The sequence below is a fragment of the Pygoscelis adeliae genome, unplaced genomic scaffold (genome assembly GCF_000699105.1).
Source record: "Pygoscelis adeliae isolate BGI_AS28 unplaced genomic scaffold, ASM69910v1 Scaffold169, whole genome shotgun sequence".
Taxonomy (NCBI): domain Eukaryota; kingdom Metazoa; phylum Chordata; class Aves; order Sphenisciformes; family Spheniscidae; genus Pygoscelis; species Pygoscelis adeliae.
Genome location: NW_008825617.1, coordinates 82,945 through 91,546, shown reverse-complemented (window position 1 = coordinate 91,546; position 8,602 = coordinate 82,945).

Here is an 8,602-nt window from a genome sequence, read left to right as displayed (position 1 = left end):
TCAGAAAGGGTGATCTCTATTTTGAGAACATTCCTTTTGCTGCCTAGATATGAAAGAAGTGAAGAAAAAGAGTGGGAGCAGAAAAAGGAGAAGGTTCACTAATATAACAGAAAGGCGTAAAGTGTATTAAGAATAGTCAAGGGCAGCAAGAAGGATTCTACAAGTACAACAGCAAAAGGAAGTTTATGGAGAATGTGGACCTGTTGAAGAATAGGATAGGGGGCCTGGCAACACAGGACATGGAAAATGCTGAGGTACTGAATGCCTTTTTTACTGGTAAGATTTGCCTTCAGGAATCCTAGGTCCCTGAGGGGAATTCTAGGGGAGAAAGACTTACGCTTTTGGGAAGAGGTTAAGGTTGTAGGGCATTTAAACAAGCAGGACATGGCTTTAAACTAAAGGGGGGTAGATTTAGACTAGATATAAGGAAGAAATTTTTTCCACTTTGGGTGGTGAAACACTGGCACAGGTTGCCCAGAGAGGTGGTGGATGCCCCATCCCTGGAAACCTTCAAGGTCAGGTTGGACGGGGCTCTGAGCAACCTGATCTAGTTGAAGATGTCCCTGCCCACTGCAGGGGGGTTGGACTAGATGACCTTTAGAGTTCCCTTCCAACCAAACTATTCTATGATTCTATGATTCTATGACATGCACAATTCCATGACACCTGACGAGATGCACTCACCAATGCTGAGGAACCTGACTGATGTCATTGTGAGGGTACTGTCTATCATCTTTAAAAGGTTGTGGCAACTGGGAGAGATTCCTGAGGACTGGAATAGAGCAAATGTCACTCCTATCAACAGGAAGAGCAAGAAGGAGGACCCCAGGACCTACAGGTTGGTCAGTCTCACTGTAGTCCCTGGAAAAGGTGATGGAACAACTATCTTGTAAAAAATTTTAAGACACATGAAGGACAAGAAGTTGACTGGAAGTAATCAGCAATGATTTGTGAAGGGGGAATCACCTCTGGCCCACACCACAAATTTCTTCTCAGCACACATCTCTTGGCTGCCCTAACTTTCCTTTGGCCACACAATTCTATCCCCATGGCAAAAGCACATCCAGGCTTTCTCTTTTGCTGAACCCTAACTTTAATCCTAACCTTAACCCTACTTTCTGGCTCAGGCTGGGACTAAGACCTCCACCTTTGGCCCACTCCCCAGATTTCTTCTCAGCGCACATTTCTTGGCCACCCTAACTTTCCTTTGGCTTCCCAATTGCAGCCCCACTCCTGTGGGGATAGGCAGCTCGACGACAATGACCGAGCCTTGTGCCCTTGAGGCATGAGAAGGTACGTGGGCAGAGGATAAAGGAGGAAGTAATGAGCTGCTGAAAAGGAGTAAACAAGAGAAAGGTCATGAAGGCATGTCGCGTGATCAGGAAGAACGGGCCAATCCGCTAGAGCATAGATATGCATGAACGCAAGGCTGTAACCAATCTGCAAGCTGCAGATGGCACGTGAACACTTCTGTTTGCTATAAAGAATGCCGATAAAGAGCAATAAGGGTCTTTGGTTGCTGCCTGCCAGAGTCTGTGCCGTTAATCCCCACACACTCCAACCGCACATCTAGGCTTTCTCTTCTGTTGTACCCTAACCATAACCCTTACCCTACTTTCCAGCTCAGGCTGGGACTAAGAACCCCATGTCTGGCCCACACCACCATCTTCCTCTCAGTATAGATCCCTTGGCTGCCTTAACTTTCCCTTGGCTACCCAATTCCAAGCCCATGCCAACTGCATGTCTAAGCTACCTCTTTCAATGAACTGTAACACTAACCCTGGAGTCACGTTCAGTGACAATCTGATAGTCTTCTATGGTGAAATGAATGGCTTGGTGGATGAGGGAGAGCAGTGGATGTTGTCTGTCTCAACTTTAATAAGGCTTTTGACACTGTGTCCCTAAACATTGTCATAGACAAGCTGATTAAGTATCAGCTACATAAGTGGACAGTGAGGTGGACTGAAAACTGGCTGAACTGTAAGGCTCAGAGTTGTGTTCACTGACATGAAGTCCTGTTTGGAGGCAAATCAACAGTGATGTATCCCAGGGTCAATACTGTGTCCAATACTGTTTGACATCTTTATTAATGAACAATCAGGCCAGAGACCATCCTCAGCAAGCTTACTGTATGGGGTTTATGTGGCAAGGTTTTGATAGTAGGGTGGCTGCAGGGGTGGATTTTGTGAGAAGATGCCAGAAGCTGCCCCTATGTCAGACGGAGACAGTTCCAGCTGGCCCAAAGGTGGACCCACCGCTGGCCAAAGCTGAGCCAATCAGTCACGGTTGTAGTGCCTCTGTGATAACATATTAAAGAAAGGGTAAAAAATGCTATGCAACAGCAGCTGGGAGAGAAGAATGAGAATATGTGAGAGAAACAATTCTTCAGACACCAAGATCAGTGAAGAAGGGGGAGGATATGCTCTACGTGATGGAGCAGAGATTGCCCTGCAGCTCGTGGTGAAGACCATAGTGTAGCAGGTTGTCTCCCTGCAGCCCATGGAGGTCCATGGTGGATCAGATATCCACCCTGCAGCCTGTGGAGGACCCTATGCCATAGCAGGTGGATGTGTCCTGAAGGAAGCTGTGAAACCATGGAAAGTCCATGCTGGAACAGGCTCCTGGCAAGACCTGTGGCCCCTTGGAGAGGAGCCCATGCAGGAGTAGATATTCTGGCAGAATCTGTGACCCCATGGGGGACCCACACTGGAGCAGTCTGTTCCTGAAGGACTGCACCCCATAGGAAGGACCAATGATGGAGCAATTCTTGAAGAACTGCAGCCTGTGGGAATGACCCACGTTGGAGAAGTTCATGGAGGATTGCCTCCTTTGGGTGGGACCCCACACTGGAGCAGGGAAAAGGCGTGAGGAGGAGGAAGGAGCAGTAGAGACAAGGCATTATGAACTGACTGCAGTGAAATCGGGAGTGAAGATGAGTCTGGGAAGAAGGGATGGGTGGGGGTAAGGTGTTTTTATATTTGTTCTTATTTCTCATTATCCTGCAGTAAATTAAATTAGTTTCCCCAAGTTAAGCCTGTTTTGCCCATGACAGTAACTGGAGAGTGATCTCCCTGTCCTTATCTCGACCCATAAACTTTTTGTCATATTTTTCTCCCTCTTGTCCTGTTGAGGAGGGGGAGTGATAGAGCAGCTTAGTGGGCACCTGGCAGCCAGCCAAAGTCAAATCGCTACACTTACAGGTAAAACAAAATTTGGAGCAGTAGTTGATACACCAGATAGGTGTGATGCCATTCAGAGGGACCCCAAGAAGATGGAGAATTGGGTAGACAGGAACCTCACAAGATTCACTAAAGGACAATGAGAAGTTCTGCATCTTGGCAGAAATAATCCCGTGCACTAATTCATGCTGTTAAAAAGCAGCTTTGTATAGAAGGAGCTGGGAGTCCTGGTGGTCAGCAAGCTGACCATGATCCAGCAACATGTCCTCACTGCCAGAAAGATCAACAACCTCCTGGGCTACATTAGGAGGAATGTTGCCAGCAGGGAGAGGTTATCCTTGCTCTCTCCTCTGTCCTGGTGAGGCCACATCTGGAGTACTGGGTCCAGTTTTAGATTCCACAGTACAAGAGAGACATGGACACATAGACAGCCATGACGATGTCCAGCACAGGGCCATGAAGATGGTTAAAGGGATGCTGAGAGAGGTGGAACTGCTCAGCTTGGAGAAGAGAAGGCTCAGGGGGATCTTATTCATGTGCATTAATGCACATGTGCATATTCATGTGCATTCATGAGCATGTACACTCTCATCTGGGAGAGCGTAAAGAAGATGGAGCCAGACTTTTCTCTGTGATGTCCAGTGACAGGACAGGAGGCAATGGGCCCAAATTAAAACACATGAATTTCCACCTGAACACAAGGAAACACTTTTTTGAGTGTGAGGGTAGTTGCACACTGGAACTGGTTGCCCAGATAAATTGTGGAGTCTCCATCTGGGAAGATACTGAAAACGTGACTGGAAACAACCATAAGTAACCAGCTCTAGCTAACAATGTTTGAGCAGGGGTTTTGGACTAGGTAATCTCAAGAGGTGTCTTCTATCCTCAACAACTCTGTGATTCTGTGATATTACACCCTTGGCATGTAAATTTAAGGTGATTTCAGATATGCTCTGAGCTTCCCTGTAAAGTGAAGGAGAAATCTACAATCCTCCATTGACTTTCAGAGTACAATCTTGACCTCTCTCTCTCTTTATTGACTATTTAGGAAACTTAAGCACCATCAGAGAACAAGTAGTCCACTTAAATTATGAAAGGCTATGAACTGAACACTCTATAGAGGGAGAAGATCTCTCTCGTAGACTATAGTGCAAAATCATTCTAAACAGTCTTTGGAGTAGAGGCCGAAGTCCCATGACACCTTTGTCCTTTGACATCTTTATAGTTGGTTCTTCATCAACCCAGCTTCAAAAAGAAAGGGTTAGGAAGTATTCTTGGCCAGGTTACACACCACTAGTATTTACTATGAACTTCTGGGTTATAGGGAAAATCTCCTGAGACTGAGAAGTACATAGACCAGATGAGTTACACTTCCTGGGTGACAATATTGACATCTTACCTGAAACAACCACTGCTGAAATCTCTATGCTTTACTATAATTCCACTGAAAAGCACAGGCTTACCCAAAATGCTAACTTTCTCCAAAAGTGTACGTCTTACAACTTTCAAGGCTCAAATTCAAGGTAGGTGAGGCCTGGACTCCAGAAGAAAAAAGGTTCATTAGCAATTTAGGAGGTCAACAGGAGTTTAATCTGAAAATAAGATGTGGTTTTACCTCACTGTTTAAACAAAACAATATGTGTGTGACTGGTAATATTTTAGGAACATCAAAAATGTAACCTAAAACTTTTCTATGTGAAGTAGTTTATAATATTAAAATCCACACCTAGATACAAGAGCTACTGTGAAGCATCTTCCTAAATGCTTTTCAAAGATTATTGTTTAAATGAATCTCATAGGGTATTTTTGATATACATCAAAGATGCAGTCAATGATTTAATTCACAGTGGTTGCATATGCCTAACATGAACAAATTCTCTTAATGCACCCAGCATACCGGTCACAATTTTACAATGCCTAACTTATTATGTATTCAAAATACATTAAAACACATTAAAACTAGACACGTTTATGGCATGTCTCTTCAGCTAAAATGCAGAAACCAGGGGGCTTTTTTATAACATCTACATCCTTCTCTACTACACCTAGATTCTCAGTCCACACCCATGAATTTAGAAAACTGATAAAGGAAAAAGATACCTAGTACTAAGAGTAAAACCGCACAACTTTTCCCTTATCATTGTGAGAGCCCTTTTAACACTTCGCTTCATTCTGCTTCAAAGTCAGTTCGTGTTTTTGGTATTGACCTCCTGGTTACAGTGTAAAGAAATGTATCTGTGCTGTAAAATCTACCAACTGGAAATCATAGACTATTTTAAAGATTGTACAAGATGACCAATAACAGTCTTTTAACATGAATATTAAAAAATGTATCTCAATAAGATTGTTGGACTTAGAAAATGGCACTTTTATTTTTTTTAGTTTCTATTCCAAAGTTGCTTCCTATACTTCTACAAATATTTAACAGGACATATTTTTATTATCATATATTTAATTTACTTGAATTATTTAAAGGCTTTGCACAGTAATAATTTCTGTTATCCTTAAAATAAACATTCCACACCGATATTGATGTTAATGTGAATAGTTAGATAAGAGTTACAAACAGAAAACATATTGCTTTAGCTGGAGTGGGGTTGTATAGGGCAAGCATGAATTTTACTGTGATTACATTATATGATAAAAAAATGTAGCTCCAAGATGCAATAGGTTAGATTGTTATAGGGGCTTTAGCATTAGGATTTTAGTACCTAACTTTTATATAGCAATTCTCTAAAAAATTTCAAAGCCCAGTCCCTAATGGCTCAATTCATTTACCCCTATCCCACCCCAACTAGTGTTATTTGAAGTACCCTAGGGTATCTGAGACATCTACAAGGCTGACATATAATATTTGATTTATGAGATAATTGTGCCTTTCTAGAGGAGTAGCTGAAAATATATGGACTATTCTAAGATACTTAAAATGAAACAAGAATCCTGTGTTTAGGCAACTGAATCAAAGCCCAGGCTGCATTTGTACTATAGAAGAAAGGCTATACAATTAAGACTTAATAAACCTGCCTAAAATTAAGTCTTCATTGTCTGTGTGGGATATCCCACATTTCCTCTGTTGCTGCTCCATGTGGTCTTCTATAGGTCCTTAGCATAATTATCAGATTCATGTGGATTTCTCAGATACCCTATAGCATCTCAGATGCACTGATGTCATGGTTTAATCCCAGCCGGCAACTAAGCACCACGCAGCTGCTTGCTCACTCCCCCTCTGGTGGGATGGGGGAGAGAATTGGAAGGGTAAAAGCGAGAAAACTCGTGGGTTGAGATAAAGACGGTTTAATAGCGAAAGCAAAAGAAGGAATCCATACACTACTTCCCATTGGCAGGCAGGTGTTCAGCCATCTCCAGGAAAGCAGGGCTCCATCATGCGTAATGGTTACTTGGGAAGACAAATGCCATCAGTCCGAACGTTCCCTGCTTTCCTTCTTCCTCCAGTTTTTTTTATTTCTGAGCATGACATCATATGGTATGGAATATCCCTTTGGTCTGTTGGGGTCAGCTGTCCCAGCTGTGTCCCCTCCCAATTTCTTGTGCACCCTCAACATTCTTGCTGGTGAGGTGGTGTGAGAAGCAGAAAAGGCCTTGATGCTGTGTAAGCACTGCTCAGCAATGACTAAAACCTCCCTGTATTATCAACACTGTTTCCAGCACAAATCCAAAACATAGCCCCATGCTAGCTACTATGAAAAATATTAACTGTAGCCCAGCCAAAACCAGCACAACTGGTCATTTTTAAGCAATTGCATCAAGCTTTGAAAGAAAGGGTTTCACAATAGGTGAAGCAGCCAGGAAAAACGGAGAATAGTGGGTGTAGGTGTTGGCCCTTGAAAGAACTCACTGGTTTTGATTTAGTTATCTAAATATAGATTTCTACTGGGTTTTAAGATGTCCCAGGGTATCTAAGATCAAAACTGGAAGACATGACACAGCTGGGGTACCCATATCCTTCTGGACTGATAAGTGGAGGATCAGATGAAATACCCTAAGACATCTGAAACAGTACCTAGATCTACCTGTTTGAGCCACTGAATTCAGCCTTCTAGCCATGACCCTGTCAAAGACCAAATATCCATGCATCACATGAGCTTATGGTAACTGGCAACTGTCTGGGCTGACATTCTAAGCAAAAACAGGAGTGAGAACCTACTAAGTTTTCTCATACCAGATGAGAATTATGTTCTGTAATATTTGCATATGAAAAGTGCATGTTGCTAGAAGCTTTTACTTTTATAACTTGTGTAATTAAAACACCTGCATATTTGGTCAGGTTTTAGGTGCTATACTTCAGATATGGGACAAATTTACCATGTTAACTATACAAACCTTTTAGTGTATGTAATCTATTTTTATTTAAATCTTAAACCAATTTGGTATGTTGATTTGTCTTTTTTTTTTAAGGTCAAATTGAAAAAAAAAACCACAACACACATAGACCTGTGCTTTTGTTATCCAGAATTAGAGCCACTGCAGTCAGCAATGCCTATAATTAATTTGATACGTTGCCCATGGCTAATGTCTTTCAATTAGAAATCTTTCTTTCTCATAAATGATATGAGGTTTTGGGTTTTGTGGGTTTTTTCCCCCTTTTCTGAGATTATTCCAAAAATAATTATGAAAATTTTGTTCATTTCTGCAAATACAGCTATTTAATTAAGCAAATCTAGAATCTCAATTATTGGAACATGGAACTTGGCATTTGGTAGGAAGTTCCCTAGCGTCAGCACTTTGCTGATACATAATTGACTGATATGTGGTCATTTAATTGAAGACTGTACCAACAAGTATTTTTTAATTTTGGTAGTTAATTTAGCAATCTTAACATAATTTTATTTTGCTTTTTAATATAATAATGAAATCATTCTGTATTGCATAGGTAACAGAGGTGAGGAGCATTCATGGTTAGATAAAGCTAACTAAACATTCAACTATGACAGTATTGGAAGGAGTATTCTGATAAGACATTAGAGAAAAAATTACTCATCCACATTTCATTCTGTGAATCAGTAAAACCATTTCTCTTTTTAAAAAATTATTTTAAGGATAATTTTTTCAGTATAAATAGCAGTATAAATTCATTTTTTCATAATCTGAACTCAGACCATATGTGAAGTTACATGCTGAAGGAGTCCATCTGTCCCAATTATGTCTAATCCATCACTGAATCTTGCCATGAACACATCAATCAGTGTGAGGCATACAAATATTCATTACACCAAACTGAATAATGTTAGTCATTTGCAAGAATGTGAAATGTGAGTATGCATTTTCACAAGGTGGCAACATTTTAAAATTGTTAGTCAAAGTCCATGTAAAATGAAGGAGTCAAGAGACAGCAGTGAGACTTTTAAAAAGTGACCATGGAAGGTTAATCAGTTTGAGAGCAAGGAAGAGACAAGAGAAAGAGT